Below are 22,718 nucleotides of genomic sequence, written 5' to 3' on the forward strand. Positions count from 1 at the left end.
AAGGCATTGTGAGAAAGCTCAAGTAAAAGTCATGAGTGGAAAAAGGCTGAGTGAAACACTTGAGAGAAAAGCCTAGAGTTATTTTCAGATTTCTTTAGGTATGTCTATGTCTTGTATCTTGTACCTGTGATGTATCCCTTTCTTAGTTGGGTTAGCACTAAGAGGTATAGTTAGGTATTAGCATAGCCAATGTCAAGTTAGGTTAGAACTTGAGTGTGAAAGGATTGAGTCAATCCTGTGTTATTGGTGTATGTAATATTGTTAACTATAGTGAAATTCTTCCATAGTTGTGGAGGAGACTGGATGTAGGTTGCATAGCACAAGGCAACCGAACCAGGATACTTGCTGGTATTAGCTTTTCTCTTCTCTGCTGTGTTCTATTTTCTGATATTCATGAGACAAAAATAAATTGTCTCATAAATTTCTGCTGCTAAGTTCAAACAGAATCAGAATTGCACATTTATTTTAAAAGGGTAATAACAGCAACCTAAGAGGAAGGCATAGATTCAACCCCCCTTCTCTAAGCCTACCACAACCTTCAATTGGTATCAGAGCTAAGGTCTCAAGAATCAAGCTTAACCGCTTGGAGCAAAGATCCAATGGCAAACAACTTGGGCACAACCACAGTTGCTTACACTTTCACTGAAGTCCAGTCAAACAACCGGCCACCTTTCTTCAACGGGAAGAACTATTCCTACTGGAAAGAAAGGATAAGGATCTTCATCCAATCCATTGACTACAACATATGGAAGATCGTTGTAAGCGGTCCAAAGATCCCAACAAAAACAAGTGCTGATGGAGTGGTGACTCCAAAAGAAGAAGCTGAATGGAATGAAGATGATAAGAAGAAGATAGAGCTGAATGCTAAAGCAATCAACCTTCTTCACTGTGCTATCAGCTTTGAAGAGTACCGGAAGGTGTCTAGATGCAAGACAGCCAAAGAAATCTGGGAAAAACTCCAGGTTACACACGAAGGCACTAAACAAGTCAAAGAAATGAGGATTGATATGCTGCGAAAAGAGTACGAGATGTTTAGCATGAAAGATGGAGAAAGCATTGATGACGCATTTGAGAGATTCTCAATCATAATCAACAACCTTGATGCTATGGGTACAAACTATGCAGAATAAACCTTGGTGAGAAAACTCCTTAGAAGCCTCACAAAAGAGTGGGAAAACACTGCCACTGTCCTAACCGAGAGTAACAACATAAGTCCCATAACCTATGATGAGCTGAGAGGAAAACTCCTTGCCTATGAAGCCACACACACAAACACAGACTCAAAGAAAAAGGGAATAGCCCTCAAGTCACAAATAGAACCAAAAGAGAGTGAGTCTAGTGATGGTATTTCAGATGACGAGCTTTTGTTTTTTGCTAGGAGATTTAGAAGGATGATGAAGAGCAAGGGCAAATACAAGGGTTCAAGTTCAAAGGAGCACAAGATAGACTTGAGCAAGGTGACGTGTCATCATTGCAAGGAGGCTGGACACTTCAAGTCAAACTGTCCAAAGCTCAAAAAGGAGGACAAAGGAAAGAATGAGAGGAAGAGAGTACTCATGGCAGTTTGGGAGGATCTTGAGAGTGACTCAAATGAAGAAGAAGAATCTGAAGGAGATGACAAAGACTGCTTCATGGCTGGAAACAACAATCTTGATGAGGTAAATTATTATGATTTGACCATTGAAGACTTGCATGCTATTATTGATGATCTTACCTTAAACACCTCAAAAATGCTTGACAAATACAATGAATGCAGATTTGAAAGAGATGTGTTAAGAGATGAAAATAATTTTTTAAAAGAAAAAGTGAAGAAAACTGAATGTGCTTTGGACATCATTGAAGAAAACAGATGTCTAAAATCTGAACTTGAAAAATTAAAAGAAAAGCACATTGTGGATCCTTCACATGAGTTAATTGCTGAAAATGAAAGATTAAATGATATGATTAAAAGGCTGAATGGTGACTTAGCAAAATTTGCTCAAGGTTCTAGCAACTTGGACAAATTACTTGCAAGTCAAAGACCATTGTTTGAAAAATCTGGTTTAGGCTACATAGCCAAGGAAGATGCAGTTTCTAATATTTCCTCTATAAAGTTTGTGGATTCTTCATCAAACACCAAAACCATACCAAAAAAATCTGGTATTGAAAATGCTCCAATATTTGAAGAAAAATTTGATGAAGTACACACAAGTGAAACTAAGCCTTCACCAAAAACTAAACCATGTTCAAACCGGCCAGGTTTGGGTTACATTTCGAAAAATGAGGCTGTTTTCAAGAAACCACCATTTTACAACAAAACCTCATATTCGAAAGGTAAAAATGTTCAAAGAAATTCTGGTGAAAATGCTTTTGCAAAGAGGAATAACTTTAATAAAAATCATTTTGTCAAAAGAAATGCATCTCCTCCAAAAACCAGAAAATTTTAACACTTTAATCATTTTAAGCAATATAACTTACCTCAGTTTCAGCAACACACCTCAGAAAATTATTGTGTTAATTGCAAGAAATTTGGTCACTCATATGCACAATGCTTCATTGAAAAGAGAGTTGTAGGAAACAAAGTCTACAATGTTGTTTGTGATTTCAATGCACTTGGGCAACCAAGATGGATTAACTTCAAAGGATCCAAATTAATTTGGATACCTAAGCCTACTTGAAACTCATCATGCAGATTTGCCTAGCATCCAAGAACAAAAAGGACATGTGGTACATGGATAGTGGATGTTCAAGGCACATGACTGGAAGGTCAACCTACTTCATCAAACTAAATAAGTATGATGGAGGTTTTGTGACCTTTGGAGATGATGGTAAAGGTAAAATCATTGCTGTTGGAAAAGTAGGTAATGAGCAATCTACTTTCATTGATGATGTGCTTTTGATGTGTGGTTTAAAGCACAATCTTTTGAGTATAAGTCAGCTGTGTGATTTAGGATATTTAGTTGTTTTCAAAAGGCTTGAATGCTATGTTGTTAATGAAAAGACAAATGAAGTGATGTTTGTTGCCAAGCGTTTCAATAATATGTATGGACTTACTCTTGATGAACTAAAGGATCAAAATGTAGCTTGTCTTCACTCTAAAGAATCTAAAAAGTGGTTATGGCACAAGAGATTGGGCCATGCAAGTATGTTTCAAATAAACAAACTTGTAAAGAAAGAATTAGTGAGAGGTCTCCCTTTGATAAAGTTTGACAAAGACATCACTTGTGATGCTTGCCAAATGGGAAAACAAACAAAAAGTTCTTTTAAACCAAAGGAAGACATATCTACTAAAAGACCACTTGAGTTGCTACACATTGATTTATTTGGTCCAACAAGAACTCAAAGCCTAAGTGGTAAACATTATGGTTTAGTAATTGTGGATGACTATACTAGGTTTGGTTGGGTTTTATTTCTTGCACACAAAAATGAAACTTTTTCAGCCTTTGAACCTTTTTGCAAGAAAATTCAAAATGAAAAAGATTTAAAAATTTCTTCTATAAGAAGTGATCATGGAATTGAATTTGAAAATAATTTGTTTGAATCCTTTTGTGAGGAATTTGGAATATCTCACAACTTCTCTTGTCCAAGAACACCACAACAAAATGGTGTTGTGGAAAGAAGAAATAGAAGCATACAAGAGATGACAAGAGCTATGCTTTGTGAGAGTAATGTTCCAAAATTCCTTTGGGCTGAAGCGGTTAACACAGCTTGCCATATTTTGAATAGAACAATCATAAGGAAATTTTTGAAGAAAATCCCTTATGAACTTTGGAAAGGCTACCCACCAAACTTAGATTACTTGCACATCTTTGGATGCAAATGTTTTGTTTTAAATAACAAGGATAATTTGGGTAAATTTGATCCAAAGGCGTATGAGTGTTTGTTTGTAGGATATTCCACAACTAGTAAAGCATATAGGGTTTATCATCAAGATGCTAGAATTATTGAAGAGTCCATACATGTTACATTCTATGATACTAACTTGGTGCAAAGCATTTTGGAAGATTGTGATGCAGGAAATCAAGCTCAAAAAGAGGATGAAACTGCTCAAAATCATGGAAAAGAAAAGTCTGGACAAGCTGAACCAGAAACAACAAATGCTGAAAATTCAAGAGACAATTCTATTTTGTCTCATGAATCTGAAGGAAATCCTGCAGCCAGCAGCGCCCAGAATCCCTTGGTGACTGAATCTGCCTCCAAGTCCACTAGACCTTGTGAGTGGAGATTCTTGAAGAATTATCCTGAGAAATTTGTCATTGGGGACGTCTCTCATGGAGTGCAAACAAGGTCTTCCACTAGAAAGGCAAATGAAGGAACAAACATTGCCCTTCTTTCACAAATAGAGCCTTAAAATGTCAAGGAAGCACTTAGTGACCTTTCTTGGGTTAAAGCTATGGAGGATGAGCTTCTTGAGTTTGAAAAGAACCAAGTATGGACTTTGGTTCCAAGGCCAAGTGGAAAGAAAGTGACTGGCACCAAGTGGATTTTTCGGAACAAGTTGGGAGAAGATGGTAGCATTGCGAGAAACAAGGCAAGGCTGGTGGCACAAGGATATGACCAAGAAGAAGGAATAGACTTTGATGAATCCTTTGCCCCTGTTGCCCGAATGGAAGCCATGAGACTTCTCTTAGCTTATTCTGCATATTGTGGTTTTAAATTATATCAAATGGATGTGAAATGTGCATTTTTAAATGGAGTGATAGATAGAGAAGTGTATGTGGAGCAGCCTCCTGGTTTTGAAAATAAAGAGCATTCTAATCATGTTTTCAAATTATCTAAAGCTCTCTATGGTTTAAGACAAGCTCCTAGAGCTTGGTATGAGAGACTTAGCTCGTTTCTTTTGAAAAATGGTTTTCAAAGAGGCACCACTGATACAACTCTATTTATCAAGGACTCTAATGATTCTTTTATTCTAATCCAAATATATGTTGATGACATTATTTTTGGATCAGCCAATGAATTCTTTTGTTCTGAATTTGGAAAACTCATGGCAAGTGAATTTGACATGAGTATGATAGGTGAACTTAATTTTTTCCTTGGGCTGCAAATTAAACAAACTGAAAATGGTATTTTCATTCATTAAGAAAAGTATGCCAATGAATTAGTTAAGAAGTTTGGTCTTGAAAATGCCAAACCCATGGGAACTCCCATGCATCCTAATTCAAAATTAGATAAGGGAGACACTGAGAAAGATGTTGATGAGACTAGGTATAGAGGAATGATTGGCTCTCTTATGTACTTAACTTCCTCTAGACCCGATATTGTGCAAAGTGTTGGATTGTGTTCTAGGTTCCAATCCAAACCAAAAGAGTCACATCTTTTTGCAGTTAAAAGGATCATTAGATATGTTCATGGCACTTCTAATTTTGGTCTATGGTATCCTAAGATTGATGATTTTTCTGCAGTTGGTTATTGTGATGCAGATTTTGCTGGTGATAGAGTTGATAGAAGGAGCACTTCAGGCCTATGTTGTTTCCTTGGAAAGTCCTTAAATGTTTGGTCAAGTAAGAAGCAACCAACAGTGGCCTTATCCACTGCAGAGACTGAGTATATAGCTGCTTCTTCTTGCTGTTTTCAACTTCTATGGTTAAAAACACAGCTTGCTGATTACAAATTAAAGGCTGAAAATGTTCCCTTGATGTGTGATAATATGAGTGCCATTAATATTTCTAAAAATTCAGTCTTGCACTCTAGGACTAAACACATTGAAGTGAAATTTCACTCAATAAGAGAACATGTCCAAAAGGGGGATATTTGCATTCAATTTGTTAAATCAGAGGAGCAATTAGCAGATATCTTTACAAAACCATTAGCTGAGGACATATTTTGCATGCTTAGGACTAGTTTAGGGATTTTAAGCTATGATTCATTGTTTGAGCTTTGCTGATGTGTTTGTTAAGTCTTGGTCTCACAGGTTCGAATGAGACAATTCTGGGCAGAAGAAGAACCATCACTCTGCACTTTATCTTCTAGGCTCTGAACCTTCTTGGAATAGGGTTCTGAATTTTTTTCAAGAATTCTCTTAACTTGCTGCAAATTGCAAACCTATCCATGTATTGTGCATGTCTTTTCTACATTTCTCATTATCATCATTTCAATTTTTGAAAAATTGCAACTTCTGTTTTAATTGTGCTAATGTCTTGTTTGAGAATTCTATTTTGCAGGTCAAAGAGACATTTGTTGAATAAGAAATGAGAGATCTGGTTTTTGTCGTGTAAAAATGGACATGGACCATGCTTGATTCTTATTATACATGTGGTCTCTTTTTGTTTTTGAAACCTTCAAGTGATATGAAACTCTCTTTTTGGTTCTAATGATTTTTTACCAAGAATTGGTATTTGAACATTGTGAGTTTTGTTATATAACTATGGTGTTGCTGGTTGAAATATGATCTTAATTTCTCTTCCGAATTTTTTTTGTATTTCAAAACGCAACATCTAGCTTTAACATGCCTCTAACACACTATTTTGCAGGTTCTGTTTTGTTTTATTTTTCCCACCTTGATAACAAAAGGGGAGAAAAATGCATATATGAGGCTTGATAAGACATAAGACTTACTGAGATTATTGGATATTAGTTTTGATTAGTCTTGTGTTTGGTGACTGACTTGGGTTTATGAATTGAAATCTGTTTGACTTGTTTGTGAATTGAACTTGGCTGACTTGTTTGTGAACTGAACTTGGATGACTTTAAGTCATTTGAACTTTATGTTGTACTGGTGAATTGTTGCTTACATGCTGCCGTCGTTTGCAATATGTGCTTTTATGGATTATTAGACTTTTGTGCAAACATAGAATTCTAGATAAGCATGTGTATACATTAGATTGTTGTGTTGGCATTATTGTCTGTGTCCTCAGGTTAAGCGACATCCATATCTCTACTGGCTAGAAATCTGCCCTGCTGAATGCTGTCAAGAATGTTGTTCAGGAGTTTGTCTCCAAATCAAATCACTTGATTGCTATGAGCAAAGAGCAAAGGAAGCTAGCAAGCAAGCGTGAAAATTTCCTCCGTAAGTCAAGAAATAGAGTGGCTGTGATCATGACTTTCATTGATAACCTTCAAAAGGATGAAGACCCTGCCACTGATGCTGATGAAGAAGTTGATTCGGAGGAAAGTGGTTCGGATGCCTAAGAATTGTTTCATAAAGATGCTGCTGTCTGCTCATTGTGTCTGATGAATTCTGTTTCTTTTGCTACTGTTGAACTGTTTTGTTCTCTTGGATGACTGCAATAACCTTGGATAACATTGCACCTTTGTTAATTCTTTAGGACTGTGCACTAACTCTCTTTTCCAGGTTATAAGGTGCTGTTTTTGCTGATCTTGCTTACTATCCGTCCTTGATGACAAAAGGGGGAGTAATAGCAATAGGATAATAGGATGGTAAATGTGTCCTAGGAATTTTTTGGCATTGCTGCAGCTACTAGTATTTTTTTGGAATTTTTGTCTGATTGCTGCATTAAAACTTGATTTCGCTGATTATGTGGTGTTGCTTATTTGATATCCCGTAGACAAGATAAATGTGTATAGCTCTTTATTGTGCTCTCTTTAAGTGTAATGTAAAATAGGAACAAAGAAAAAAGCATAAATCAAGGGGGAGCTAATCTTGAAAAGGAAAGGGGGAGCAACATAAAAGCAAATGACAAAAATCAAAGGGAGTTTCTAAACCTTACTAAAATTCAATTCCTTTTGGTTATTGCTTAAATATGTTTGTCATCAAAGGGGAGATTGTTGAGTTAAGAAAATTAACTAAATTAATTAGTGATGACAAACATTTTTTATTGGGCAAAATAAATAATTAAATATTAATTATTTATAATTATATGTTGCTGATTATTTATGATGATATGTTGCAGGCCAAAAATAAATATAATGTAGCAGCAGCCCAAGTGAATGAGAGAAACATATAAATAAGGCTGGTGGGCTAAAATGCAAACGAAGCCTAAAAGAAACAAAGAATACAAGGCAACGGACTGAATGAAAAAGATCTGATCCAAGCCCAGTTCATTGCCTCTCTCATTCAAACTCTTCCATCTTGCTCTCACCCAAAAGCAACGTTAACCTGTCCCCTCTTGGTCAGAACTCAGAAAAAGAAAGAGAGAGCTTCTTCCCTAAGCTATTCACTAAAGAAGCAAGAAAGAGAAGATTAAGCAAATGATAGAAGTCTAATCACCCATCATCAATCTATATCAAGAAGAGGTCAGAAGTTAAAGGTGATTTTCATTTCTTTCTACATGCATCTCATTTTCTTCTCTTCTTCCCAACACTCTGCCATTCCAAAAATGGGTTACAAGGGAAAGTTGATTTTTGCTCTAATCTGCTGTGTATCCATGGTCACAAGTGTATCTTGGGGACCAAGTTGGTTTTCAATGGCTGAGATAGGGTTTTACCATTGGAAACATCTGTGTATGATGTCAAATATCTTCGGTCAAGCAAAAAGGAGACAGCTTGGAAATCAATTTGGGATAAATGAAGAAAGTAATCTCTGTTCACCACTACTGTACATCAATGGTCAAGATTGTTTCTTGGGGACCAAGAAGTATCTCAAGGGTTCAGATCTGGGTTCACCATTGAAAATAATTTTCTTTACTTTCCTGAGGCTTTCGGTCAAGCAAGAAAAAGTCAGACTCAAATTTCTAATTTGGGGATTAACTGGAAAAGTGACGTGGTAAGTTGGTGAAGCACACAGCTCAAGAAGTTGACCTTGGGAGAAGATCCCAGCAACATGCAAGGAGAATAAAAGAAGACTTCCTGCTCATTCAGAACTAAGGAGAGGAAACCAGAGTTTGAGAGTTGTGTTCTGTGAAGTATTCCCTGTGAAGTTCCTCTACTTGGATAATTCTCTCTATCAAAGAAGCATTCGGCCAATACTGAAGAACTAAATCAGAGGTTTGCAAAGCTGGTTTTTAACATAGCAAAGAGGCTGTTGATGAAGTCAATCTCCTTCATGTTTTACTGATTGTAATGTACTTTTCTATGTTTATCTTTCTGTAATTTCTTGTGAGAAAAGGCATTGTGGGAAAGCTCAAGTAAAAGCCATGAGTGGAAAAAGGCTGAGTGAAACACTTGAGAGAAAAGCCTAGAGTTATTTTCAGATTTCTTTAGGTATGTCTATGTCTTGTATCTTGTACCTGTGATGTATCCCTTTCTTAGTTCGGTTAGCACTAAGAGGTATAGTTAGGTATTAGCATAGCCAATGTCAAGTTAGGTTAGAACTTGAGTGTGAAAAGATTGAGTCAATCCTGTGTTATTGGTGTATGTAATACTGTCAACTATAGTGAAATTCTTCCATAGTTGTGGAGGAGACTGGATGTAGGTTGCATAGCACAAGGCAACCGAACCAGGATACTTGCTAGTGTTAGCTTTTCTCTTCTCTGCTGTGTTCTGTTTTCTGATATTCATGAGACAAAAATAAATTGTCTCATAAATTTCCGCTGCTAAGTTCAAACAGAATTAGAATTGCACATTTATTTTAAAAGGGTAATAACAGCAACCTAAGAGGAAGGCATAGATTCAACCCCCTTCTCTAAGCCTACCACAACCTTCAATTTTTTTTTCTTCATACCAAAGAAGAGAGATACGAGAGCATAAGAAAGAAGAAGAACAAGCCGAAGAAGAAGAAGAGGGATCTGATAAGTAGTTTACGCGTTACACACACACATATTTATAAATCGGACCAGCGATTAGTTTAAGCTCATTCAAAAAAAATATATATAATAATCAATTCGGACCGTCCGATTTGATTTTCGGAAAATAAAAAAAAATTAATACACATAGAAGACGGATGATCCGATTAGCTTCTATCAAAATTCAAATCTTCCCTCCATGCAAAACGGATCGTCTGATTTGTGAACAAAATTTTTCACCCAAAAAAATCAAATGGTCCAATTTCTTCATACCAAAACTCAGAAAAAGCTCTCCCACATATTTGCCTAGCACTTCCAAAATCCATAACAAAACATAACACATGCATAACTTCCATAACCAAAAAAATGACCTACCAATTCACACTAAATTGAATAGATCGGTCCAATTCAATTTTCAGAAGATTATGAAAATCTTCGCAGAGTTTATTACGAAAAAACGTGTCCATCACTTCACCCAATCATATAAAGCATATTGCAATGACATTTATTGAAAGATAAAAAATAAAGTCCGACAACAAATCAGGCAAATAATTCAACTTTGTCGTTCTTCAAGCGTGATCAATAATCACTGAAGAATAAATCTCCTTAATCACAATCATATACCAAAATAGCTCAGAAAAACTTTGCCAAAATTTGAAATTTAAAAAATTTAAAGGAAATAATTGATTAATCGAATATGAAGGTATCATAAAAGTAGAAATAACGTAATATTATTGTCACTTCGTAGCAATCATTTAATATTGTCTTGTTGAATCATTAGATACTTCTGTTTTTTTTTTCATATTAAAAAAATTAATGCAATTTCAGCCTGCACACCATCTTAAGTTTGCAACTATAAATGGCCACCCACGAATACAAAAACATCAATATATATATATATATATATATATATATATATATATATATATATATATATATATGTAAAAATGAATTTGAACACTACACCTTGATCTGTGCTGGCATGTTTTAACACAACATATACTCTAACAGATATCTAGTGTAGATTACAACTCAGTAGCCTGTAGAAGGAATGTGCTTCCACGTCACTGGCACTGCTCCCTTGTAAACATTTATATGTACACAGACAGAATGCAAGTCATACATGAGTTATGTATGGAGTATGGACTAACCACCATGAACTGAACTAACATTCAGTGAAAGAGAATGAACTGTCCTCAGTGCTATACATAGAGTTATCACTTAAACTAAAGTTTAGTCGCTCTTGATTCCATTTTACAATCTCTCTAGCATATTTAAGTGCTGCATCAACTTAACTGCTATGTGATGGGACGCTAGCTGAGCAAGAGAAGAGTTATTGTTAATGCTGTTTTTGTTGTTGCCGGAACATTGACGGCTAATTACAGGGTGAAAATCAGCAAACCATTTGCACCGAGTCAGTGGAACTTGTTTTATTTTCTCCTCAAACTGATCTAGTTTGTTTAGTATCAGCAGGAAGTCCATTTTCTCAAAAGTTGGATGAGTAACAATGGTGTCAAAAAGCTTCCTGCTTGATAACATCTTGTTAGTGATGCAACCATTTCCTTCCGCAGAAAATTGATCGTAGTCACTCAAGGCAACAGAGAAGACGACCATGCCAACATCCTCTAACATCTCCAGCCACTTGCAATTTTCTCCTATTCCTCTTGCATGCGCTGTAATTAGTTCATACCTGTAAACCAAACAATGAATGAAAAGCACACTACAGATCAGAAAGCTTTCATATCCGCTCTGCACATGTCATTCTTTCCACTAAAAAACTTTTCATTTATGAGGGCATATTTAAGTTCATAAAAGTAACATTTTTCAGATGTTTAAAGGTAGTTTTCCAAACATATGAATGCATCATTCTTGGAAGCATATGTCAACTTTTACACGATAAACCTGACTGTTGCATTTTGATAGCATGCCTCTGTGATCTAAGCATCAATGAAGTAAAAGAAAAAACCGTTCACCAGATGTCATTTGACTATAAATACATTCATGTTGGTAGAAAGAACCTCCATTTTGTTTGATAAACATAACAACAGTAATAGCAGAGAACCAGAGCATAACACAATCACTTTCCGATGCATTTATGATGGGGGTAAACTTTCCATCAACTTCATAGACACCCTACTCCTACAGTAGGTACGCTGTATTATGCTAAAACATGATAACAGCAATAACAGAACATTTCTCACATATCATAATTGGCAACAAGTTAGCCACAAAACTTTTGGCTTACCTAGCAAAAGAATCATGTAAACTGATGGTATCAACAGTTTCCTCAGGAGTTGATGTGGGAAATGAGAACTCCACACAAGCCAGTCCATTGGATGAAGTAACTCCTTCAGCATAGAGAATATCTAAATCCGATGGCTCATAATCAGCCCTCAATATCTCAACAACCTTAACAAAGATTTTACATGTCATAAACATTGTCCTTGGGCAGCACAAGATTCTCAAGCCACTCATCAAGCAATAATTTTCAAAAGAAAAGTAAAGAAATATATGCAATAATTATAATAATAGATAGAAATATGGCGCAAGAACTTCATAGACACTCCTGATGAAAAAATATTCGCTTAAAAAGAGAATAAGTTTATTGGTTTGGCATCATATAGATTATTTAGCTAGCATAACTAAAAGCATAAAAGAAAGGGGTTGACGACCAGCCAAATAATTGACCTGAGAAAGTATAAAGCATATGCTAGGCTCATATAAACTCTCTATATGGAACTTAAATGCTTTCTATAGCACAACCGTCACTTCCCTTGATTAAGGTTCTCTATAATAGAATGTTCTGAATGCAGTAACCAAAACCTTTGATTAGAATTAACCTAAGCAACAAGTAAAAATCATTATCCCTACCCTCCATCAGTTTGCTCATTTTTTATTTGCACAGGGTCCTAATTGATCAAAGATAAATCTGTTTGATATAATAGATAGAATTTCCTAAACTACCAGAATCAGACAAGATATTTATATATTCAAATAAATAATAATTACTCTTTGGAACAAAATAAACATTACAAAAAGATTATGTTGTGAAAAGTTATTGACATTTTGAGATTTCTTATACCCAGAATTTTAACACAATATCATCCATAAGAAATTCTTGCCTAAGCACAAATTTACCAGCCTGGAGTTCTTAAAGAGTGCCTTAATTAGCTGTTCCCTTTCATACATATCATAGAGTTAAATATTTATTTATCCTACTCAATAGAGGACTCCAGTATCTAGTCACAAAATCCACCCATGTCTTTCTTAAAGTTCTCTCACCACCACCAACTCAAAAGACATCCTGCTCTTAGCATTTTCATCCATAAGCAAGCAATTATATAAATATGTAAATGTCAGCCATACGATCATATGCAATCAAAGTGTCAAGAGCACATGTACACGGAAAAAAAAAAAAAAACAAAACAAAAAAACAAAAAAATTAGCTCATACCCGCTCTAAGAAATAACTAGCAACACTTGGTAGCATTTCTATTTCTCTTCTTCTTTTGTAGGTAGCCTTAATGGCTGCACTACTCCACATCTCCTCAATCAATGGTGCATATTCACGAGTAGCTGCAGGAAAGATGGCATCAAGTTTGCCCGAAGCCATAGTTCTCAGCAGCCAATCAGAGAAAGCTTTTAGCCTTGTGCCAATGGAATAGATTGTCTTGTTGTTTGAACTGACTCCTGTTGTTAACCACAATGGAATCATCCAATCTTTAGTACAAATGGACAAGCAAAATTTGATATTTCTCTGCTTGATATACAGTATTTCCTTTTTACAATTCTAAATTTAATTTGAGCAGCATCCCATAGTAGTAAAGTCCTATGTGTGTGTGTGTGACAATTTTCAATGTTCAGTCTACAGTTGTCACTTTGGATGGAACAAGGTAAGATATAACTATTTCATTTTAGTACACACTAAAAGTTGTGACCCATAATGGCACTTGAAGACATTTTAGACACTAATAATACACACCAATTCTGCACATATACAAGCTTGCTGCAAACCATTTTAATAGGGCTGAAGAAGGATTGAGTTGAAGCAAAACAGAAAGAATGTGAAGTTGAGATAATTGACGGAATTGAAGATTTTGTATATTGAATTGAATATGGGTTTTCAGCATATGACCTAGAACATTATGATGAGTTTATATACAATTAGAGGTTACACACTCCACACGCATATAGTCTTGCATAACTTAAGTAACTACCAATTGCTCAAAACAGAATTGATAACAGATTGAAAACAGAATTATGGAATTGGTAAGCCTCAGTTGCTTGTCTGTGAAGGAAGTCTCTAAGCTTCATTACATTTGGATGACCAACTAGATGGTGACCATTTGATGCATATTAAACCATGTCTATGGTGCTTTAGAAGGAAGAAAGCTAGGCCAAGTAGTCAATTTAGTAGAAGAAAAAGGAGAAATTGAACTCATACCTGTAGAATCAAGTACATCAGATTGTCTTTTCTTCATATTCCACAGACTTTCTTCCTCAAAACGCTCACGACCTTCAAGTAGTAAACCAATATAGGAATATACGTTCGTTTGAATGGTCAACTTTATACTTTCACGTTCTTCTTTTGAGAAAGGGATGTCTTTGTAAAGTATCTTGGCCTGCCATAACCATTTACAATTCTCTAACTATATTTATTTCTTAGCTTTTAGCAACAGATATCTTATTCGAGAAAGAATCAGTACAAAGTAGGAAACTGTTGCCCAATCAACTACACTGCAACATATCACAAAAAGAATTATGACTAAGTTTGTATTTATGTTTAAACTTTAGACTACTACTCCCAAAAGCATTTCACATGTCAGTTTTATAAGTTACATGAATTATCATTTTGTTGAGCACACTTACCACCCACATTTGTCCAACATAATCTTTCCAACTAGTAACTAACAAATGAAAAATCACCTGCTTAAAAATAGCACTTGTTCCAGATCCACCATAGCCAACTAAGAGGAGCTTCTGAACTATTCCATGCTCAAGGTAATCAGGAACTCTTGCTAACTGGACTGGAGGTTCGTTCCCCACACAAAATTAAACATTTAGAAGGAATTGGCAGGGACAGTAAAGCACATACAAGCTTCGTTCCAGACTATACAAGCAACAGAATACTGTGTTATAATGAAAGAAAACAAACAAAATAAGACAAATAGTCTTCACAAAACAAAAATAAATAAAGAAATAAAGAAAAAAAGGAACATCACCTTTCCCCATATATTCCCTCTTATATTTTTCTGTCCCTCTTCTTGGTATGAACCATCCTCATTAACCCAAAAATGTGGGTTACCAGCGCATTGAACTCCTGCCAACTGCCAAACAACAACAATTTTGTTTAACAACGAACAAGTTATAGGAGTTTAAGGCACATCCTTCTAAATTCCTACAAAAAATATTTTCCTTTCATATAATTATGGAATATAATTTCAACCTGCAACATTCGGAGCTCGACTTTTGTTATTTCCCTGCCATTGATATAAACCTGCGTGTTCCCATTGCTAGCATCCGGCTTGATTGGACCCCCAACATTCAGATGGGGACTCTGCAAGGCTTCTGTCCTTCCTGTGAAATTCACAGAAAACAATCATGATCCACAACAAATCACAAGCAGTTAACCAATAATCAATGATACAAATGCATATAAAAAAACAGAACAAACATACCTCTCCCCAAAGACCAGATACTTTATCATACCAATAACTCCCCGGCTTAAGCTTCTTCGGAGGAGCAGCGCAGTTCTGCAACGTAACCAGTTCCTCAAACGAAAGTGGCCTCCCATTGACACAAATATACTCCGGAGGAAGTTGATTCACCTCACAAAACCTCTCAGCCTTCATTATCTGCCGAACCTCCAACTCATTAAGCAACCTCCTGAAAATCCTAGAGCACTTCCCTAAACTCTCTCTTTTAGACTCATCAATTGGATACCCAATACAATCAACACACTTTCTTCCTTCAGGCATTGAACCCATAGCATCAAGCACGCAATTCCCACAATACTTTGCAGAACAAACCAGACACACCTCTTTCTCCGTGAACCTGCTACCCTTGAAACACCGGTAGCACAAACCTTTGTTTCCAATTTTCCATTAGTCACAGGAGCCGGCTTAACCGGTTCACATTCATCGACCAAAGCTTCATTACGATTACCATCACCATCAACATCATCATTATCTGAATCATTATTAACAGTGAAAGTAAGAATAGGTGCACGTTTAACATCACACGCATATTCACGTTCGTCGTTAAAATCTGCATTCTTTGCAGATGAATGACTAGACGATTCGAAATCCAAACTCAATAAGGAATCGGTGAACGCCCAATTTGAATAGTTGAAATCTGAACTCTCCTTCACGCCATGCAAGTTTCTCAACTCGTGCGATTGTTCCTCGCTGCTGAACTCGCCCGCGTCGTTGCTCCGACCGGCGCCGTCTTCGAAGGCGATCACAGAGGTCGGAGACACGGTGGCATTGCCGTCGCCGGAACCGACATTGCTGCTTCGGTTGAAAGCTCTCATGGAAGCAGGAGAAGACGCTGGTCCTGTGCCGTGCGGTTTGAGCTCCTTGGAGAATCTCGTGCTGCAGTTCGCCGGCGCCGGCATCGGATGCGCCATCGGAATAGACATGTCGACGCTTAGCGACACAGCCCGGGGAATATCGAGCCAAGATTGATGAACGTAATGGAACCGTCAACATGGAAAATAAAAAATGGAAGCTCTTCAAGCACATCTAAGGTTCGAACCAAAACCACAAATTAACATTTCAAAATAAAGGGAAAAAGTGTGAGTTTTCTTTCTTTCTTTCTTGCTTTCTTTATTTCTAAACCAAAAAAAAAAAGGTCGCCTAGGAGTTTGGAATCTAATGTAAACAAAGAAAAGGAACACCGACTGTCGAGTAAGAAGAAAGGTGATGAGTGAAAGTGAGAATGAGATTTTCTCGAAAACGCGGAGCAGCAGTGTAAAGTATGTTTGTTTATGGCATCATATATATACACACTGGGTGTGAAGCCGTGAAGGCTAAGGTGACTAGATGAGGCTCGAGGATTTGGGGTCAGCCATGAACCTGGCTCCGTTTGACTTGCTAGTTGCTACTGCAGGTGGTGACAAGTTTTTAGCACTTGAAAATTAAAAATAAGGAAAACACTATCGAATCAAAAGTCAATATTGTTTTAGGATAAATTGTCATTTTAACAGCTCTGATTTGGATGGTCCAAATCCCAAAGGTGATTGTCATACCTCAACATTTGTGCTAAAATTCATACTCTATGTATGTGGACCAATATAATATAGATATGTGGCATCATTAATTCTAGTCAATTAATAATTAAATAATTTTAAAATTTTAAAATTTAATATATTTTAAAAGTATATTAAATATTATTTGTATACAAATACGAATACGTATATACTTTAATTATATATGATTAATTATGGTTAAATATTTTTGTTTATTAAAATTAAAACAAAATTAAAATAAATAATCCTCATCACGCTATCTGCAACTACTTGTAATTGTGATCAACACTCAACGAGGTTATTCTATCTCTTCTTCTCCTTCTCCTAATTTCTATCGTCTCCACCGTCCCTGCAAATTTCTGCCGGTTTCTATTTCCATTCGTTCTAAGTTTCACTTAATTTGGGGATTTTATCCAAAATCAGGGCTGAACAAAACACCTTTTCCCTTTTCCATCAGTCTTCTCTTCCTACCAAAACACCCACTGGCTGAACACCCAACCCTTCATATCTGAACCTCTCCACCATTGCCGTTCACCGTCGCCGCTCACCGACACCGCCAGATTCCTTCTATCTCACAGGCGTTCGTCTATCTCCATCTCCATCACCCGTCGTTAGCCTCCATGACCACGATTATAGCGCCCCCTCTTTCCGCCTCCAACAGCCGTGTCGCCGCCGTCTTTCACGTCCTGAGCCTCCGTGACTCCTGTGTTCGCCGCCTCTGATCCACCAGCGTAGCGGCGTTCTCCATCACCACACCCCTGACGTTAGGTTAGGCATTTATCCTCTGTTTAAATAATGAATTTCATTTTTTTTGTTATGGGATTGTTTCGATGCTTGCATGTTCAAACGGTGAATTTTATTTTTATTGATTTCTTTATGAAACAAATTTGCTGCCATTGATACAATTTTTCTATCTTGTATATCTACTATATAGATTGATCAACTAGATTAATTGCACTATATTTTATGATTGACTCTGGAGTCTGAAGTAATTAATCACCTAATTGGAATTATGTTTTCAATTGTTGAGCCAATATAAGTTCACTGTTTAATCCTAAAATTGCTATTTGGAATCTTGTTTAATTATCACCCCCAAATTACAGAAGAAACAATAAATGATTGGTTGTGTGTATACTAATTCTATGAAGAGCATTTGCATTTGTCAAATAGGTTGCTGATTACTTTCCGTTCCTTGAAGTAGTCTTCGTATTTCTCATCCATTCACATTTTAAGATTCTGGTTAACAATGAGAATTAGAACATTATCCATAATAAATTATTGTCAATTTAACAGATTAAAATTTTAGGAAGAAAAGAATGAAGAAAAGGAAGACAAGAAAAGTTTAAAAAGAGCGAATTTAATATTTAATTTTCTCTTGAATGCATCTGAGTTATGTTTAAAGTTTTGGAATTCGACCTATCATAAAGCTCGGTTAAGCTTTTTTCTTCTTTTTTGTTTGGAGGTTTGAAACTTAACAAATCATGACTGTCTAGTTTAATTTAATTTTTTTTGCGTGTTTGAAGGCAGTTTCATCATTTCTATTTTTAATTTGTTTTTCTTATCTAATTTAATTTGGTTGTGTTTGTCTTCCTTCTCTCATGTCTATAGGTATTTAAAAAGTTTCATGTTCATTTTAAGTGGTATGTCTTTTCTGATTATCATAAGTTGTGCAGAGATGTTATTGGTTTCAATTCATCACATTTTCATTGCCAATCTACAAACCACACCCAAATAGAAAGGAGAGAGTTAGCTGGTTTCACTTTCACTTTCAGTCGCCCAAAATTGTCTCATTTTTGTGAATTAGCCTGTATGTAAAATGAAAGAAGCTGGTGAAAGAGAAGAGGTTGGGAATCAGCTATTTTTTTGTGAATTAGCCTCTATATAAAATGGAAGAAGCTGGAGAAAGAAAAGAGGTTGGAGATCAACTATTTTTTTGTAACGTATTTAAATGAGCAATATTTGAAGTTATTCACTTTTAAAATTAATTAGTAACGTATTATTTATTTATTGTCATCATTATTATTAAGTACAATAGTAAAGTAAAATATTATCTCCTTTAAGAATTTTTTCAAATAAGGTTGAAAAGTTAAATTGTATATTATTTACTTGAATAATAATGCTAATAGTCAACAAATATTTTTAATATATGTATAATTACTAATAAATATTTTTTATGTATTTATAATTTTTTTATATTTAATAAAAGAAATTGTCACATAATCTCACCAATATTACTTTTTTGAAATCATTCTTTTAAAAAAATATTCTAGAAACAAATAAATGATTTATGTTTTAAAATTTGAATTGAACTTGATTAGTATCATATTAATTACTGATTGTCATCATTCAAGTATAAAAATAATAAATTAAATTAATGTAGTAACGTATTAATAATCATATAAATAAATAATCATTATTTAACATTTATTCTCACCATTCAAGTATAAACTAGTAACGTATTAATAATTTATTAAAATATGCCTAATGACAATAAATTAAATTATAGTATCTTTAAATGAAAATACCGAAATAGTTTTTTTTCAAAATAAAAAAATTGTAACGACACTAATTTGGGGTATAAAAACAATGGCTTCAATTATATTATGCCACTAAATATGCATAGATCATAACTTGAGAAATGTGTGGGTAAATTTAAAAAATTTTAATATTTACATGCTTATCTAACTTATCATGAAATTAAATTTGTACACGAATTAAAAAGTCATTAATTCAATTGAATGCATTCATGCATGAATCCATCATGATTTTGAGCCATTAATTGAATTGAATTCATTCAAGGCATGAATCCATCATGAAATTAAAATGTACATGTATTAATAAGTCATGACTCATGAAAAGTAATACTCAAATTAAGTATTTAATTTTTGAAAAAATATTTATTAAAACTTTGTAAAATATAAAAGTAAGGAAACTTGTATCTCAAATTCCAAAAACGGATATTAAAAACTACATATAAGGATCTCAACAATTCTACCACATTGTTCCAACAAAAAATTTAAACTCAAATAAAATTACTTTTTAACTAAATTCTTATTTTTCTCTTCAATCTTCTTGTAGTTTTTTTCTGCAGCTTTTAAAATGACTCCTTGTTTTGTATTGTATGGTTTAATAACCAAATCAAGAGCAATGCGCATTCTTGTTGTGTCGTCAATCTATAATTGAAATAAAAAATAATAAGTAACAAATCATGAATTTAAAAGTAATTAATAATTATTAAATAATATTAAAGTGTGCGTACCTTGATAGAATAATTGTCATTTTTAGCACAATCTTTCATCCAAGTTGCTACCCAAATTCCACAATCATTACTATTTTAATAGTGTAAAAAAAAAACACATATAAGAAAGTATACAACATAATATAAGAGAAATAAAGTAGAGATACGATTAGATCATTACGAGCTAATTTTTTGTTCTCCTGTTTCTATATGCTTTGGATCAGCGAAACGAGAAACTTTAGGCCTAACAGTGGTTTCAAGATCATAAAATGAGTCATCTTGAAGCATCTCTTCAATGTACATAGCCTGTTAATTAGTTAAGTTAAATTAGTTAAACACTACTCCTATACAAAAATTTACATATGAATCATAGATGTTAACGTTATAGATTTAAATAATTACCAGCTTCCTAATATTAAAATCTTTTCTCTCCATCTTTTCATAGTTTGGCTTAGAGTCCAACCAAATTATTTGAAGTTCGTGCATATCAAACACAACAAGATACCAATGGATGTTGTCTTCATTGACAGGCACAAATATCTAAATATAAAATCAAATTAAATAAATTTTAATAAAAGTAAGTATTGAATATTGAGGTTATATTTAGTTTAAGTTAAAGTATTTTTACCTTATGAAAAGTTTCTACCTTTCCCATAAAAGATTTTTGATACTGTACTATCATTTTGGAAGGAGGATTTTTTTCCATAAGTGCAAGTTTCTAAACAAATGTAAAAATATACATTAACAATATAGGAGTATAATATATAAGAATAAAATAAGTTAATTACATGTAATTAGTAATTAATAATTAATTACTTACAGAAAACACAATAGGCATATACCAATGTCTTAGATATTCCAAATCTGACCTTTCCTCGTTAGCTAGCATATGAGCATACACACATAGTATCTAAATACAAAAAAAAATCAGATGGCTCATTTTTTTTAGACAATAAAACATGAAAATTAATATAATTATATTTATCTTTTTAAAAAAATGATAATTAAGAAAAAAAATACTTACATCTTCATCAATCCATCCCTTGGGAATTAAGTTGAAAAAATTGTCCCTATTTGCATCAAACTTGAAATCTCTTGCTAAAATTTCATGTCTGTTATAATTTTTTTTGCAATTAAAAAATGTAATTATTTAAATTCTTATATATAATGTTACAAAACAGTAAAAATAATGTAAATTATATATCATATCTACCTATTAATCATCTTCTTTATCAGATCTAAATATATATGTAGCCACTTGTATGTCTGTTTCATCTAATTCCATTCCAGCAGGTGGTCTAAATACAACCAGAAGCCACTGTAATTGAACCAATACATAAAAATAAATTAGAAAATTCTTGTAACACTAAAATTTTTGAATGCAAACAAATTTAAAATCTTCAGAAGATTCACTTAAAAAAAAAGAACAAAAAGTTATAACTTACAAATGGTGCTTCAATTCCAGAGTCGTTCCGGCGCAAACTTAAGTTTGGCAAAGTGTTATGGTTGATGGAATATCCAATTGGAGAACCCTTACCCAACAAAGACTTTGGAATTTCAGTTGGTGACGATTTTGGAGAATAGAGTTTTTTTCCAACTGAACCTTTGCGTGGTAATTCTTTTTTACGCCCAGCATTAACGTTAGTCTTCTTGGCTATTGTTTTAGTACTTTTGTCTATGGGAGACTTGAGTTTTCCCATAATAGCATCGGTTAGTGGTGTGCTGGGAATATGGGATGCAAAGGGAGGAGGATATGGAGGCATATGCATGTGAATCGAAGGGAGTGTACATGGAGGTGAGGTTTGAGTAAATCCTGGAAAAGGACCATAAAAATTTGGCGGTATAGGGTGGAAGAAAGGCATTATGGGTTGATGTAAACCAGTAGAAAAATTTGGTTGGTTGATAGAATACATCTTTTGAAGATTATTAACAGTTTCTTCCATTTGCTTGAGTTGTATATCCATTTCTTCATATTTTTTATTGTTGACCTGTTAAAGACATGAAATTATTTTAAAACAGGTTATTATTCTTTCAAAATACCATTTTTAAGTGATGAACTTCACCTCTGGTGCTTTGATTTCTTCTTCCTTCATGATTGAGTTTTCTTTGTGCTCAAATAATATTGTGTTATCGTGACTGTATGAAAAAGAAAAAAAAATCATAAGATACATAATTAGTTATATTAGTACTTAATAATTTTTTTTAAGAAAATACATTATTACAAAAGAAGATTATGTAAAAAACCTGGAAGATATCTCAATAGGATCGATTTGGACATCAATTTTAGTTCGTTTGGACATAGCTTCGCTAACTCCATCTCCATCCATGGATTCTTGTAAATGAAAAGAATGAATTGATTTGAAAAATTATGTGTATTAGTAAGATGTAATCAACTAATTCTATTAATTTTATAGTGTAATTTAGTGCATATTTTCAAAAGGCCATTTCCATTTTTGTTTTAGGTAAGTTGATTGATTTTAGTCCATTACACATTACTGATTAGAACTTTCTATATTTATTTTGAAAGTTTTTCAATTTGACCTATTATAAACATAATTACATATAATTTGTGAGTTTCCTATTTTGTGGATTCGTACGTTAATAAATTTTCACTTTATATTAAAAATATA

At 34.3% G+C, this 22,718-nt stretch overlaps 1 pseudogene; it reads right to left on the reverse strand.

Moving 5' to 3' along the window:
• Positions 1-10,516: 10,516 nt before the first annotated feature.
• LOC112708857 (extra-large guanine nucleotide-binding protein 1-like) lies at positions 10,517-16,373 on the reverse strand (annotated as a pseudogene).
• Between the last annotated feature and the right edge of the window lie 6,345 nt (positions 16,374-22,718).

The sequence above is a fragment of the Arachis hypogaea genome, chromosome 9, assembly GCF_003086295.3.
Source record: "Arachis hypogaea cultivar Tifrunner chromosome 9, arahy.Tifrunner.gnm2.J5K5, whole genome shotgun sequence".
In the NCBI taxonomy this organism is placed as follows: domain Eukaryota; kingdom Viridiplantae; phylum Streptophyta; class Magnoliopsida; order Fabales; family Fabaceae; genus Arachis; species Arachis hypogaea.